Genomic DNA, 16,934 nt, shown 5'->3' with positions numbered 1-16,934 from the left:
CTTTGTCAGCTGGAAGAGTTTTGTTAGAATCGAGGCAGGCATATATTTGAGTGACCTATTTTAGTCAGCAGTGTCCTCCACCGGGCAGCGTGAGTCGTCCTACTTAAGAGCTGTGCACGTTTTAGTTCTTGGAACAGGGACAGATACAGTTATATCATGAAGAAAAAAAGCTTTGTTCTACTAATGGAGAGCTGAAGATTAAACCTTAGAAGTACATTTCATTTTTGCTACAAAGCATTGAAACAACACATACCTCTGCCAGCATACAATTCAATTGAATGATTGGTTCAAAACAACAAAAAACTGCCCTCATTTGTATCAAGTGTTTTAGGTTTAAGGTCCTGTCCACTGCATTCCCTCAGGTCAGCTTGGTTTCCTGAGATAGTTCACCCAAAATCCAAATTTAATTTAAAAGTTTGAAGAAATTTCAGTTCTTACGATGGTCACGAACAGAGCTCACTTTTCTTTGTCCAAAAACACATCAAATGTCTCCACGCAGACAAACATTGCAGGGGGTTTAATTCAAAGGCTTTGCTGCCAGGAGATTTGCCCTTTGGCTTAGCTCTCTTTTAACCATCACACATCATTGCCTTTAGATCTCATGCTCCATAATAATAATAATAATAATAATCAAACATGTTTATACTTTAATTCTCTTTAATTGTCTTCTTTGTGCTTTACTCTTGTCCTTTTGTTTGTAAAGCATCTTTGTGTGCATAAAAAGCGCTCAATAAATATGGTGACTTGAAAACAAATCATTTTTTCATTCATCAAAACACTCAAGAAATGCTTTGTGCTCTTCTTGTTTTGTTAGTAAAATGAAAAAAATAGTTTTCAACATCTGCTCCATGTTAAGTCTTCAATTACTTTAACATATTTAGATTTTATTTTATTTCATGAAACTAAAACAAGCCCATGATGTCAAATTGCAACAACACTGCATCTCTGGGGTCGATTATCCTCGAGATATCCTGGGTTTTTTTTCTTGGCTACAGATCATCCACCGATAACATTTACGAGTCGGCTGAGGTGACAACTGTGTAACTAAACTTTAGTGATGATACAGTACACTCTGCATCATATATAACATGACTGGTCAGATTGACTCTTAACGTAGTTTAATTTATTTGTTTAATTCTATGAAAATATGTAACATGTATTCATAGCTTATTAAGATTTAAAGCAGGTAACATATCTGTTAAAGCATACTGTATATTAAAGAGTTTCACAGTTTCATTTATGACTTTATGTATGTAAAAGAAGAAAGAAGATGGATGATAATTGTAAGAGCTAAGCTAAGCAAAAGCGAGATAAATCAAAGTTAAATCAAACAATCCATTTATACCATTTCTGTGGCCAAGAAGTTAAAAATACAAAGTTTTTGAGGGGAAAACTGTCTTAATATCTTTTTTTGCTGGAACCCATCCAGGTGAGCCTTCCATGCGAGGATTACCTTGAACATGAAAATGAAGGACTTTCATTTCATTTTTGTGTTTCATAAATCATCTCCGAACTAAAACACAAAGGATTCATCTTCACTACACCACGATTAAGAAGCTTTCGTGCCACCTAGTATTTCATTTTTGAGTCACTGCACGCATATCAAGAGGATTAATTTTTAACAATCATCCATTTTTTAAATACGCCCACTTATGCTTGAAAGTCCTTTACTGAACACTTTCCTGCTCCAACGGTTGAGTGACCATTAGATGATTTAAACACTTTAGAACAGGAAACACATATTAACTATTAACAAGCTTCTTATTTATATGTGTATTAACAGAACTAGCCACTTATTAACTATCATGAAGTTCAAACTCACACCTTGTTCATTGTAAGTAAGTAAGTAAGTAAGTGAATTATATTTTCCAGACCAGGATCAAAAAACGCTTAAATTATCAAAACAATACTCAATAAAATATATACTTAAAAGGTCAGGATAACATCAAGAAACAACACAGGAGTTCCAGAATATCAAGGAAAAGCCTGCACAAATAAAAATGTTTGATTGATCCTGAAAGAAACTGGAAGCCAGTGAAGAGTTTTAAGGATCGGAGAAATGTGAGTTCTTCTACTAGAGCGGCTCAGAATTCTCGCTGCAGAGTTCTGTATTAACTGCAGGCGAGACAGCTCCTTCTTGTTTAGACACGAAAATAAACTGTTACAATAGTCCAGACGAGAAGAAACAAACGCATGGATTACAAGCTCCAGATCATGTTCCGACAACATTTTCCTTAGTTTAGAGATTTTTCTCAGTTGAAGGAAACAGTTTCTGGTCAGTTTTCTGCAGTGTTGAACTAGAGACATGTCTTCGTCAAATACAACTCTCAGATTTCTAAGGCTCAGTTTGACAGACTGACCTAAGTCACCCAAGTACTGACTCAACACATGAACCTTATCATCAGGAGCAATAACCAGAGTTTCAGTTTTGTCCACATTTAAGTGTTTTCACTCAGCCATGGTTTGATTTCTAGCAAACAATTGATTAAACTATTCAGCCTCTGGGGCTCAGTTGGATCAAAAGAACAGTAGAGCTGGATGTCATCAGCAAAAATGTGATAAGAAACATCAGGAAATCTCTGAATGATTTTACCAAGGGGAATCAAGTACAGCAAAAACAATAAAGGACCCAGAACAGAACCTTGAGGGACTCCACACAACAGATCCACCGATTCAGACCTCATTTGATTGGCAGATACACTGAAACTAACGCCCAGAAAGGTATAACGAGAACCATTCTAACACAGACCCAGACAGTCCCACTTCATCCCTCAGTCTTCTCAGCAGGATCTGGTGATGAACTGTCAAAGGCTGAGGACAGATCCAAGAGAACCAAAACAGTGTCACTCTCAGTAAGGCAGAGTCAGTAGAGTGATGTTTATTCTATCCTTAATAGCCTTATATTAAGGAGTTTTAGCTGAATATTATTGATTATTAGCAGCAAATAATTAAATAATTAGTTAATAAATTAGCTTTTCTGTATTTACCCCTTATTCGGTGCAAGTACCATGAGAGAATATACATATACTAGAATTAAGAGCATCCTAATTACTATTATAATTAAAATAAATATATAACTAAATACTATTAATTATTTAAAATAAGTATTTTTAACATGTTTTACACTTAACAGTCTTTTTCTACTGAGGTAAAAACACTAATTACTTATCCCTAATTACTGTTCATATTCATTATTAAAAATACTTATTTTTGAGTAATTAGGATGCTTTTAACAATAGCATAATTTTGCTTTTTCCCTTTGAAAAATACAAAGGTATTTGTATAGTATTGAAAGAGAATGACTTCTCTCTCTAATAAAGAGAAGCTAGTTTTGACCAAAATACATCTTTAATTATGTCTTTATTGCCTGTTAATAATCAGTTATTATGGTGTTGTTGTTGTTTTGACCTATCAGTCCAAAGTACAAGTGAAATATATAATCTAGAACAACCATCTAAACCAGTTAAAAACATGCAGAAATGCGTCTTAATGAACAAACCGACCCATTTACTAGTATCTTGAATTTATACCAGTTCCCACTGGAAAGGAGAGTCTGGGCCTCCTTGCTGAAGATGCTGACTCAAATTTAAAGTAGCTTTTTCTTCCCTCTCAGTGTCCTAGTTTGCCCTGTTTTGAACATTTGTTGTTGTTACCCACTGCAGAGATGGGCAAAATTGAGTTTTGAAGTAAAGGAGATAAAGGTTTCATCTCCTACAACGCTAGAAGGTGATCTTTTACTCCACAAACAGCTCAAGAGTAGATAAGAGGGAAAGCGGCATGTAGTAAAACTACACAGCGTCATGTAGTAAAACTATGGAGCCTCGTGTAGTAATACTACGGCGCGTCATGTAGTATACTACGGAGTGTTGTGTAGTAATACTACGGAGCCTTGTGTAGTATACTACTCAGCCTCGTGTAGTAATACTACACGCCTTGTGTTGTAATACTACGGAGCGTCATGTAGTAATACTACGAAGCCAATATTTGCAGCAAATAAATAAATTATTAATAATAAATTGTATTTACCCCTTATTCAGTGCAAGTACCATGAGAGAATATACATAAACTAAAATCAATAGCATCCTAATTACTCCAAAATAAGTATTTGTAACTGGGAATGGGTGTGTTGTAATACTACATTGCCTCGTGTAGTAATACTACGCGTCATGTGAATCAGATTGTCTGAGAGAATTGAACACATTGGTAATGTGATGGTCTTTTGGTGACATTCTGGAGTGGCTATTCAAAGGTGATTAAACAAAATTCAAGTAATTCAATAAAAATCACTTCAAATTTCACCATTTTAATTTTACTGAGTAGAGGGGCCATATTTGAAGAAATATTTTAAAGGCTCTTTAAAGATGTGGCAAATATCCATTGGTACAAAATAAATTCTGAAAAATTCAGAATAATTCTGTACTAGTGCGCCAGAAGAACGGTCTTCTTGGGAGATCACACATATAATTGCCGTTGATCTTATATTGAGCGTCCGGCCAAAAGAAATGATTAAATATGTCTGAAAGTGAAGAGTTAAAATCTATAAATCATCAGCGGGCAAATACTTCATCAGGCTTCTCCTGCATTAGCAGGTTTCAGGTGCAACACAAACGATCGACAAACACACACAGAATGCTGCCGTCATTACAAGCTAGACCCGATTAATTGATCCCTGAGCTCTTGTGTTTTCCTCTGGTTGATGTTCCTGCTCATTAGCACAGCAAACATTAGATCAGAGACAGCCAGGGACATTTTGATGACTGTGCTGAACGTACAGATAACATCGAGGCCTGATCTGATCCGTTGACATTGGAACACATGAAAGATCGGTTGTGTGAGCAGAAACATGTTTAAATAGTTTATTTCTCCGGTGGAAAGAAGATCAAAAATTGTTTATTTATTTTGTATGTGTTTTGTCACTTTTGTCTCTCGTTTAGGCAAATATTTAAGTAAGCATAATGTAGACAAAACATGGTTTGTCTAAGGTTGCTCTGACCTTTAAAAGGTCGATCAGTTTTCGTTCAGTCTACCTCCAACGCATTTTCGAAATCAGCATATTTTTATGGTCGATTTTTACCACTAATACACTTTTTCAAATACCTTAAAATGCGAGCTGACTGTTCATAAGATGAATGTATCTTAATTTCTAGATCATTGGTTTCAAAGCAGGGGCTGCCAATCAAATATGTTCACAACATTTACCCTTAAGACACAACATGCAAACATGCCTTGATCTTTGGATCACCATGTTAAACGTTCTACCTAAACATCCCTCTTGTGACGGTGATGTCATGTTCTGCCTGTCAACCTGGCTGTTTGCGCCAGCTACAAAGTAGCTTGTAGCTAGCTAGTTATATAAATAATACAAATAAACCAAGTAAAACTGAAGACACACTGAATTAGTGTCGTCAAACAGACATTTGGGTTGCACTGACGATATGTGAAAGACACAACATTAATCTATTTTAAAAAAAAAGAAGACATTCCAATGATTTTATGAAGAAACACAAAGGTATCTGAAAGATCTTCAATGTTATTACCTTTATGAAGGTTCCTTCTGGGTGTCGCTTCTGGAACACACACACACACACACACACACACACACACACACACACACACACACACACACACATAGATGTGACAGTTGCCCTCACAAGCGTAGATCCAGCGGCTGATCAATGGAGAATGTCAGAAGGATCGGTACAGGCAGAGAGAGGCCATTAGAGGGTCAGAGAAGAAAAGCCAGTGGAGTACAATCCTCTAAGGAGAAGCCATCAAAAAGCCTATGTTGAATTATAGATTTCTTCAGCACTAAAAACACCAGCCGTGATCTATGTCTGTCTTTTTCAATGCTCACAATTCTGCTGAGGCTTCTGCGTGGACGACATACATGCCACCCAAGATTCTTCCCAGGCATGTCTGAGCTGCAGGGTGCTTGACACATTTGAGACCGCACATGGGTTGATAAATATTTACAAATATTTGAATGGAAAATGTGCCTCCACGTCTAGATGGGACGACGTGTGAAGCACAAATGTTGATTTCTTCTCTGCAGGAGCATCTATTAATCATTGATGTTCAATGCACAGAGTGAGTCTCCAACAGTCGCTACATCCATGTCACTCTGTGTTTGGATGAGCATCAGTGTGAATAATATGAGGGGAAAAAAACATATTTTTCCTTCTCATAATGGGAATATGAAGACATTTTGTCTCAAATACATGTTTTATTTATGAAAATGTATTCTGTTTATTATGAGTTTGTATATACACTCTTTATCTATTTATATCTGCAATGACACATTTATTTAACAGTGACATGAAAAAAAAAATGTTTCCCTTATTGTGTCTTACTTGTGTTTTCCTGTCTCTTGCCAACCATTTGAAACATGAGTAAACATTTTTTTTTTGGGACATGTTTTTCACCTTTAAATTGGCCATCAAGACACACAACCGTACAATACCGGAGTCTGGTTTAGGCAGGGCACTGGTTTTTGGATTTGTCCGTACTAAAATCCAGTTCAAATACTATTTGTGTGACCACATTGATGTCTGATACATTTGTGCTAATGATGTCATATCCTCCTCATTATTATAAGGCTAATTAACCACTGTGTGGCTTCATAGTATTACTTTGTAGTCAGTAGCTTCCTGAGTAACATTACGAATTCCTTCGGAATAATACTACAGTCTAGAGTAGTTATAGTACGGAGCCTTGCACAGTAGTACTTTGTAGCATCACAGATTAATACTATGAACCCTCGCAGAATAATACTACGAAGCCTTATGGAGTAATACAATGGGGCCTCACAGAGTGATACTAAGGAAGTTCCAAAAAGTAAAACTTTGTAGCCCATCGGAGAAACACTACGGTGTCTCCCATAGTTATAATAGTACAGAGCCTCTCAGAGTAATACTACAAAGCCTGGCAGAGTGGTACTAAGGAGCTTTTCAAAGTAATACTTTGGACACTAGCAGAGTAATAATATGGTGTGTCCCATAGTTATAGTACAGAGCCGCACAGACTATTAATACAGAGCCTTGTGTACTAATACTACGGAGCCTCATGTAGTAATACTACGGAGCGTCATGTAGTAATACAACGGAGCCTCATGTAGTAATACAACGGAGCACCGTGTTGTAATACTACAGAGTCTTGTGTAGTAATACTACGGAGCCTTTTGTAGTAATACTACGGAGCGTTGTGTAGTAATACTATGGAGCCTCATGTAGTAATACTACGGAGTGTTGTGTAGTAATACTACGGAGCCTCATGTGGTAATACTACGGAGCCTCGTGTAGTAATACTACGGAGCGTCATGTAGTAATGCTACGGAGCCTCGTGTAGTAATGCTACAGTGCATTGTGTAGTAATACTACGGAGCCTCATGTAGTAATACTATAGAGCTTTGTGTAGTAATACTACGGAGCCTTGTGTAGTAATACTACGGGATGTTGTGTAGTAATACTATGGAGCCCCGTGTAGTAATACATTGGAGCGTCGTGTAGTAATACTACGGAGAGTCGTGTAGTAATACTACGGAGCCTCGTGTTCTTATACTACGGAGCTTCGCGTAGTAATACTACGGAGCATCGTGTAGTAATACTACGGATCCTTGTGTAGAAATACTATGGAGCGTCATGAAGTAATACTACAGAGCCTCGTGTAGTAATACTACGGAGCCTCGTATATTAACACTAAGGAACCGCACAGAGTAATACTAAGAAGTCCCGCAGACTAACACTATGGAGCCTCAGAGAGTAATACCATATTATTTGATTAAAGGGTTTTAACAGCGCCCTGGAGTCCGAAAAATACGATATATGGTTTTGGAGTTTACAGCCTTCTGAAGGAGGACCAGTAAAAGAGGTATCAATAATGGAGGACCAGTTCTTAAAGATGGATTTCACCCAATAAAAAAGGCACCAGCATCTTGTCGCCCATAGATACAGATGCCACAGTGAGTTTATCGCTGTGATTCAACCCCTTGCTGGTCCCGACTCTGCCGCCCACTCTTTTCTAACGAGGGTGTAAATGAATTCACATCACAGATCCGCCTTCATTTGGCATCTGCGTGTGTGCATTAGTGAAGACACAAAGACTGGCGTTGACTATAAATATTTGATATGGCACAGTGCATGTGGGAAAATGTATTTTTAGCCTGCTTCAGTGGCTTCAGCTGCTCTCTCCGAGAAGACAGACAGTGTTTTGTGTCTAATTCATTTGTCACCCGGCTTATGTGTGTGCGCATGTGCGGCGATGATTAATTCAATCAGAGCTGCTGGTGACTGAGGCCGCCGAGTGAGGATGGCTGAGGAGACACGCTGACGCGAAATGCTAATTTTTAGGAAGATGGAGTTTCTTTTCGTCGAGTGGGAAGCAGGGGGCACGGACCGAAGGGTAAATGAAAGAATAGGAAGAGAGAGAGACGCTGTTTAAATTCAGAGCACATCCTCCGCTCTGGTCGCCCGAGACACGCATCCGTGAACATAATCATCGGTCGAGCATCAGCAGTTGTGGGAGTGCGTTAATATTTTGGCCGGACATTAAGGGCGAAATGGTAGTCCCGGCTTAACACCCTTCTATAGACCATTAAACCCATCAGCGAGGATTCGAATAATTTGATTTACACCTGATACTTTTTGTATCAAATTGATATCTTTAAGCCTTTGCCTGAGGCGATTCACTTTATTGCACCGCCGACGCGCGTCCTCCGCGTCCTTCATCTGCCCTTGATCAATGCACAGAAGGGACCCGGAGTTACGAAAGCACATCGAGCTGATTTATCGAGCCGCCGTCCACACGCGTGTGCTAGGCTCTTTAGCGTGGCAGGAGATGTGAAAAAAGACTAATTAGTAGCCATCAAGTGGAGCAAGTCCTGGTGATGAAACCACTTGGAGCTATGAACCGACAGAGGTGAGAAACAGTTACGGAGCAACAAATGCCATGGCAACAATCCTTAGTGATTTTTTTTTTTTTTAAGTGTATCCCGCTAGAAATATGTCGATTCGCCAGAATTTCTACTTTGTCACTTTATTCCTGCCCTTCCTCTTCCTGACCGGAGGAGAGCAGTGGTCCGGACTGCTAATGAGGGATGGAGGGTGACGTCTGTGGGCGTCTGAGGAAACAATGACAATTTCTCTGTGTGTTTGGATTCGTGTGAGTCTGTTTTTTTTTGTTTTTTTTGTGTGTACTCCGGGATTTAGAGAGACGAGACGTCAAGGACAAAAGGGAAAGTTTGAAAAAAGATATGCTCTCTAACACTCTTCCCACTATCTGTTTCCTTTCTGTTACCAGGCAACACCTGCAGGCATGCACTAAATAAAGCCTTGTGCCCGCCGTGCACCCCCCCCCCCCCCCCACACACACACACACACTTCCACACACACACACATGTAGCCGGCTTTCTCTCACGCTTCCTCATTCGTCTCTCTTCCCTCATTTGTCCCCTACCCCTTTAAGACCCTTCACCCTTTCCCAGCTCCTGCTATTTCCCTCTAGAACATCTCCTTGTCTTACATCACTCCCTCAGATGCTCGGATAAAAAGAAAAGACGAGATCCTCCGGTAGTTTAAAAGTTAATTAAATTCCCGTACTTTTCAGATACTTTACTTTTCAAAACCTGCTTTGAACCTAACCCCCCCCTCCCCCCCAAGTTTAAATCTGTTGCAAAACTTTTAGTATCGTCAAATCTTTCATGTGGAATTATATAACACGTCTTTCATGTCGAAAATAGTTGTCGACCCACTATTTTTTAATACTGTTTGACTTACACTTGGTTGCCTTCAAACTGTAGAAAAAAAAGAAACAGTTTCTCATTCCCAGCTGAGACGCTGCTTGGCTGCCTCTCCTCTCTCACTCGTTCCTCAACGCGATGACGATGAAAGAATGAGTCCAGAAACGATAGAAAGGGCACCTTTGAAGGGAAACTAATGTGTTGATTCAAGTGTCTTTTAAATAGATCTTAGACTATATTGTACTCATCAGTATGTGTTTGTACTAAACTCTCTTTTCATTGAAATATTTACAGTAGAAAATTTGCTGTGTTTCTGGTTTAAATGTTGTTTTTCATAACCACACCCACTCCGCTGTGATTGGTCAAGCAACAAGGTTTATCATGGCATGTCATCAATCCTGGAAGTCTCCACCTCCAAGGGACTCGTTGTATAAACAGAGCAGGCGTGATTACAGCTGGCTGGAGGAGGAGTGAAGCCATTGTTACGTCATAATGGACTTCGCTCTCGTAACCTTTCGTTCAGCGAGATTTTGGTCGGTGGAGAACTTTCTAAAGTAATAACTTCAAAACATGGTCATTATGAGAGACTTGCTGCAACTTGGAAAGGAAGAGGTCAACATTTGAAACATGTGATTGAGTCAGGAGAGCTGAGTTTCACATTAGTTGTCCATTCATTTTTGGTCAAAAATTAATCCGATTGACAACCGAGCAAAAGTCACTACATTCCAATGGATTTACATTTTTGCCTATAGCTCTGAAAACGAACGGATTACTATGAAAATAATCCTAACCCTTAGTCGACATGAGGGTGAGTATAAAATGAGTGACATTTGAATTTTGGGTGAACTAATGCTTTAAAGCGAGATGAGTTCTGACCATCACAGCCTTTTCACTCATATAGTTGATATCACACACACAAACTTTGCTTTGTATTGATTTGGCAGCAACTTTAAGGTTTAAATTGGAAGAAAGACAATACCCACAGACACCCATGTGTTGACCTGTATGAAATGAAAGAGTCTGGGAACCACTGTCACGTGCTTCAGCACTTCTCAACAGCACAGAAAAAACTCTATCCTTGTTTTCCCACTCAGAGACACACTTCTTTGAATACTGCTGCTATATGGAGATTTTCATGCATTTTTAAAAATCTGGAAGATGCTAAAAGCCACAGAAACCACTCTCAGTCACAGTTCAGCGCTCGTATCTCACAGAGGACTGGTCGAGCTGCCTGAGCTCTGCATCGTACAGAAGATGGATTTGAATAAACAGCACGGCGATATTAAACACAGAATATTCAGCGAGTCTTAGAGCCCGAAACTCCCTCCCGTCAAAATGACTCTTAAATCATTTTGGATGATTAATCTGCGAAGGCAGGCTGAGTCTCAGTGACTCATGCCACATCGACGCGAGGAGTCAGTCTCCACAACAGTCAACTGCATATTACATGACCACCCACTGGTATGTAGAGCAGCAGATAAGAACAACAAACTTCCACTCGGAGAAATATGAACATGTATGACGACGGTGTTTGACTTTAAAGGGAAAAAACTTTGTAACGCTTTTACCATCTCTTTGGGATATTTCTGTTGAGTGGAAAAGGAAGGTGACCAGGGAGATGTGGAGACTATTGGGTTGGTGGTATGAAGGCAAACAGAGTAGATTGGTTAAAGGACAATGGTCCAACTGATGAACGTTAATAAAAATACGATAGACCAATAGATGTTTGGAGAACAGAGCCTGTGTTTTTGGAAGCCCTTTCCGCCCAACTTGAGACAATTTAAAAGCTCATGACTTTTTTTGGAAAGTGATACTGGCTCACAGTGTTTCCCGAATTGAGGGGCTGCTTTTTTGAAATTAACAGATTCATAATTTTCACAATAACAACGCTCATCTGTTTCCCTTTTTAATTAAACTTTGGAAGGGAATTGGTAGAGGTCCACACAGCAAGGAACCACGACCCCCTGCAGAGCATTAACTATAAACTGAAAGAAGCATGAGTCCGAATGGGAAATGTTCCTGAGCACTTTTGGTAGCTCCCTTAAATAGTGATCATTAGTAAATGAGTACCTGTCGTGGTGGCAGCCTGAGGCCTCTTGGTGATGGTTGTCATCAAGCTGAAAAAGAAGGTGCTCTGTGGAAAGCCAGGGGTGAAGACAGGTACCACCAGGCTGAGTGTAGCTGTGGCATTAAAAAAAACTTGCACGGGAAAGAGGACTTTCAGTCGCCATGAAGACATTCTTGATGAACAGGTGGGTTAAGCAGAACAGTCTAAAGTTGACAGTGACATCACATTATTGGAGAGTGGAAATAAAGCTCTGTGAGGATGTGTAGTTTAATCCCAGTAACTATCCTTCTACTGAAGAGGGAGACTCAGAGGACCTTAAAGTCAGTTCAGCTATCACCAGGCGCTGAGGTTGCTGCAGTAAATATTGGAAGTCAAACTTTGGATTCAAGAGTAACAGAGATGTTTACAACCCGTTTGTGGTACTTTCTAATAGCTCTTAACCATCAGCAGGGTCTTCAAATGTTTATTGGAGGTGCTCTACCAGTTCATGCATGTTTTTTTAACTATGCCTAGCCTGTGCTAATCACACTCAACTACGTCAGGGCTGCTGTTTACTGCTTCTGTTTACAACTTTCATGGACAGAATTTCTCTTTGAAGTCAGAGTGCTGAGGGTCTTTAGTTTGGGGGCACGGACCGAAGGGTAAATGAAAAGAATAGAATAACCCTAACCCTAACTCTAACTCTAACTCTAACTCTAACTATAACTCTAACTATAACCCTAACCCTAACCCTCTAATTCCTGTTGGCATTCTCACAATATTAAATTATTTGACCCTGACCCTGACCCTAACTCTAACCCTAACCCTAACTCTAACCCTAACCCTAACCCTAACCCTAACCTTAACCCTAAACCCTAACCCTAACCCTAACCCTAACCCTAACCCTAACCCTAACCCTAACCCTAACCCTAACCCTTACCCTCACCCTAACCCTTACTCTAACCCTCTCATTCCTGTTGGCGTTCTCACAATATTCAATTCCCTAAGCCTGACCCTAACCCTAACTCTGACCCTAACCCTAACCGTAACCGTAACCGTAACCGTAACCGTAACCCTAACCCTAAACCCTAATCCTAACCCTAACCCTAACCCTCTAATTCCTGTTGGCATTCTCACAATATTAAATTATTTGACCCTGACCCTGACCCTAACTCTAACCCTAACCCTAACTCTAACCCTAACCCTAACCCTAACCCTAACCTTAACCCTAAACCCTAACCCTAACCCTAACCCTAACCCTAACCCTAACCCTAACCCTAACCCTAACCCTAACCCTTACCCTCACCCTAACCCTTACTCTAACCCTCTCATTCCTGTTGGCGTTCTCACAATATTCAATTCCCTAAGCCTGACCCTAACCCTAACTCTGACCCTAACCCTAACCGTAACCGTAACCGTAACCCTAACCCTAACCCTAAACCCTAATCCTAACCCTAACCCTAACCCTTACCCTTACCCTAACTCTAACCCTAACCCTTACTCCAACCCTAACCCTAAACCTAAACCTAACCCTAAGAATAACATTGCAGCTTATTTAGCTTAATAAAAGTCCCGGCCTAACGACAAATGTCCTTTTTTTAACAACATTCACAGAATATAATGTGGCCCTTGAAGAATTTGAATTGCCCACCCCTGATTTACCGAGCTTTTTCCTGAGGGCCAGATGTTCTGAGGAAGTCCAGCCTGTGGATAAACATTGTTATAAATAATTTAGCACTTTGGTATTGTAATAGCAACAGCTATGTGTCTCCTCGTGTAATTCTCCTGGTCGACGGTGCATATATGATGACACTAAAGATACATCAGAATGCCTGTGAAATTAGCTTAATGTAAAAGTCCATTCGTCAATAAATCTTACATTGCCTGTTGAAAGAGCCGCAGTTGAACAAGCCTGGGTCAAAAAGTTGTCCTTGCAGCTCATTCAAACCGACAGGTTAGAAGGTATTTTGTTACCAACCAGACAAAACACGACTCCTCTGCTGACTCAAGGACATGAACAGTGAGAGGCATTCTTAAAAAAAAAATACTCTTATTTTTCTCAACAGCATCCTGGCGAGAATCCAAAAAACTCCAAGGTTTGTTTATCGGTTCAGCAGGAGCGTGTGGAACACAATAGCAGATTCCTGGAGCTCACTCTCGTGTAAGGTGTGTGATTAAAAATGAAATGATGGTGAAATATAGAGCATGAAGGAGAGTTTCCGAGGCGTCTGCAGGTGAATATAACCTCAAACTGTCATTTTTACACACAAGCCCATCTTTCTTTCTGCTTCTGAGGGAGGATGAATATTTGAACCGTACATCATCTCAGGAAACTCAAGCTGGTCTTCGTCAGACCCGTCTTGGATTTAACAACAAGCCGAGGCTGAAATCGATCCGTTTGTTGTCGTGATCGGGACGGATGTGTAATTCATGAGCGCGCTCAGAGGGTGATTAGCTTAAATGTGAGTGAAGAGCAAAGAAGTGTTTCTCTCCAGCTTTTTACATCTGGGGCGGCGCTGACTGATCACTCGCGGAGGTGAGCTCTTCAATGAAAAGGCTGTTTTAGTGCCATTCAGCAGAGACAGACAGCATATTAAGTGCTAATGCAGCTCGAGGCGCGTGCACGAGGCAGAGGAAAAAACGGATTAAGGCCTGGCAAAGCTGCAGCTTTATCTCAGCAGTGTGTGTTGCAGCAATCTGTGTGTGGTAGTGGAGCGACAGCTGCTTTTAGAGTGCTATTAATTTAGTTGACTCACATGCACGGACACAAAAAAAGACACAAACCAGACGCGAGCAACAATTATTTGACAGCAGATAAGTCCAGAGATGTGTGAGCGTCGTGAGTGGGATTAGGTTAAATCGAACACACAAGATTTCCCTCACTATGTCCACACAACAATGCACAACACACACAAGCAACTGCTGGATTACATAATCAAAAACACACGAGAAAAACCTGACAAATGTGTACACTAGAGGGCAGGAAACACTGTGTACAAAAACTACTATCGAAAATACTTTACTTTAATATATCTGTTTCTGCTGCAAGATAATGTTTTTGTAATGAGTTATTCAGTTTGTACTACATACAAGTTTTAAATATTGTATAAATAAGACACAAACACACAGTAGAACACAAAAACAGGCATAATTAATCGATAAATATGGAATAATACATAATTCTATCCATTTAAAATTCGATAAATAATCACTGAAATCAACTAATGGCACATTTTAGCACAAGGTCTGTGGCTTTAGAGACGTTTTTTTCAGTATTCAACACAGCTAGAAGTAAAAACAATATGCACCTTAACTGACAACTGCAAATCATTTGGTAATAAGCTTCATTTAAAACAAGAGAAACTCACAAAAAGAAGTTCAATAATAATAACGAGGGAGCTTTTTTTCTAGTTTGTCAAAATTGAGAAAAATATGAATCTACTGATGAAAAATAGTTTTCACTTGTCTATTCAAGCTAAAGCAATACAAAAAGCAATAACATGTTTTTGTGTGATTAAGTAAATGGTTTGTTGTGATATTTGATTCTTGTTTTACAAGTATATAATATATATATTGATGATGGATTTTCAAATATCAAATAGACAGAGAAAACTATCAAAACACGACCACTTACAATATGTAGATCTTTTACTACTTAAAATATTTTAATCTACAGATATAATTGAATGTACATTAAGACACAAAAAGGTTTGTCAAACAGACATAAGTATTTCTAACAACTAACTTCTTAAAGCAGCACTATATAAGCTTTAAAATATTGTTTCTAGCTCGCCCGGAGTCCGAACAGTGTAACTGCAATGTTGTGGAACGTTTTGAAGTTATTACTTTATAAAGTTCTCCCCCCCCGTCTGAAATTTCAGCGTAATAATGGCTTCGCTCCTCCTCCAGCCAGCTGTAATCAGACCCCCGCTTTGTTTATACAATGAGTCATTGGAGGTGGAGACTTCCAGCATTAATGATGTGCGGTGACAAACTTTGATGCTTGACCAATCACAGCACGGGTATAAAAACAACCTGAAAATATTCCATATTGTTGCTTTAAGTCTTGTAAAGTTACCACGATTTTATAACTTCCTCATCAATTTTTCAAAGTAAAAGTCAGCAGAAAGCCACTGATGAAGGAGCCATACTGTGTTATCCTTATAGTTCGAGAAAAACAGTCAGACCTCAAGGACAGATAAATGGAAGTTGGGCTCCACTTCTTTCTAACATTCACTTTTCATTTGAGTTAAAAGCCAAGACTTTAAACCCGATGCAGCGACGAGTTGAGAATTGGAAGCAGAAAGTGCGATGGAATATTCCAGCGTTCAGATCTCACTAATAAAAATGGGTTCGTAAGATTGAGGGATAAAAGTCTTCCAGATTAAAGTGGATGGAAGTCGGCAGCAAACATCAAAGATAAAAAGCAGCAGCCACTTAAGCCTAGACTTGTGAATTATACACACCATGTATAGTTCACTTAACACACCTGGAGCTGAAGAACTCTCGCTTTACCCCTGCAGCTCTCTCTGCATCTCAGAACTCTTTTTATCTTTTCATGCTCCCATCCATTTAATAGAAACGCCAGAAAGCAGCGTCTTTTCCCCTCGTTTGTTCTTCATTGACCGACAACAGCTCACGCTCTTTCTTGTGCACAGAAATTGTTTCTTACTTCGATCGGCCCTCTCTTATGTTGTCTGCCTATTCATGCTGTCCAATTACCAGCCGCTCATCCTCTTTCTCCGACATCCCTGATAGAAGGTAGGAATTATCCGAGCGGCACTAAACCGGTCGCATTGTTTTCTTTACAAAGAAGAGGACATTAAAAAGTTTTTTATCAGGATTTGGTTGGAAGTTTGAAAACTCCTGTCGTTGTTGCGATAATGTATTTTTCTCATCCATCCTGATTTTGCCGATGCAGCCCCATGTTCAACAGATGCTTTGGATCCATAATCAATCAGAAAATAAAATATGTAAGCCACAACCAAAAATTGAAGACTAAAGAAATCAAATGTATTTTCTGACATTTGGTGCAATAATGTTTTGCTAATAATGAACATCAATACATTAAATCATGCAGTTGTTAATTTAAAGAAATAAGTTTTTGTTTTTTTTGTACTGTAATTTAAAGGAAATTTAATAACATTGAATTGT

General features: G+C 39.4%; 1 protein-coding gene across 1 annotated transcript in view; it reads left to right on the top strand.

The window, feature by feature from the left end:
- adcy2b (adenylate cyclase 2b (brain)) overlaps window positions 1-16,934 on the top strand; it is a 360,789-nt gene that overhangs the window by 250,024 nt on the left and 93,831 nt on the right. The gene's annotated exons all lie outside the window — the stretch shown is intronic.

This window comes from Callionymus lyra, chromosome 3 (genome assembly GCF_982586985.1).
Source record: "Callionymus lyra chromosome 3, fCalLyr1.hap1.1, whole genome shotgun sequence".
Lineage (NCBI taxonomy): Eukaryota > Metazoa > Chordata > Actinopteri > Syngnathiformes > Callionymidae > Callionymus > Callionymus lyra.
The sequence above is the reverse complement of the archived record's forward strand: the minus strand, read 5'-3'. Positions and strand labels throughout refer to the sequence as shown.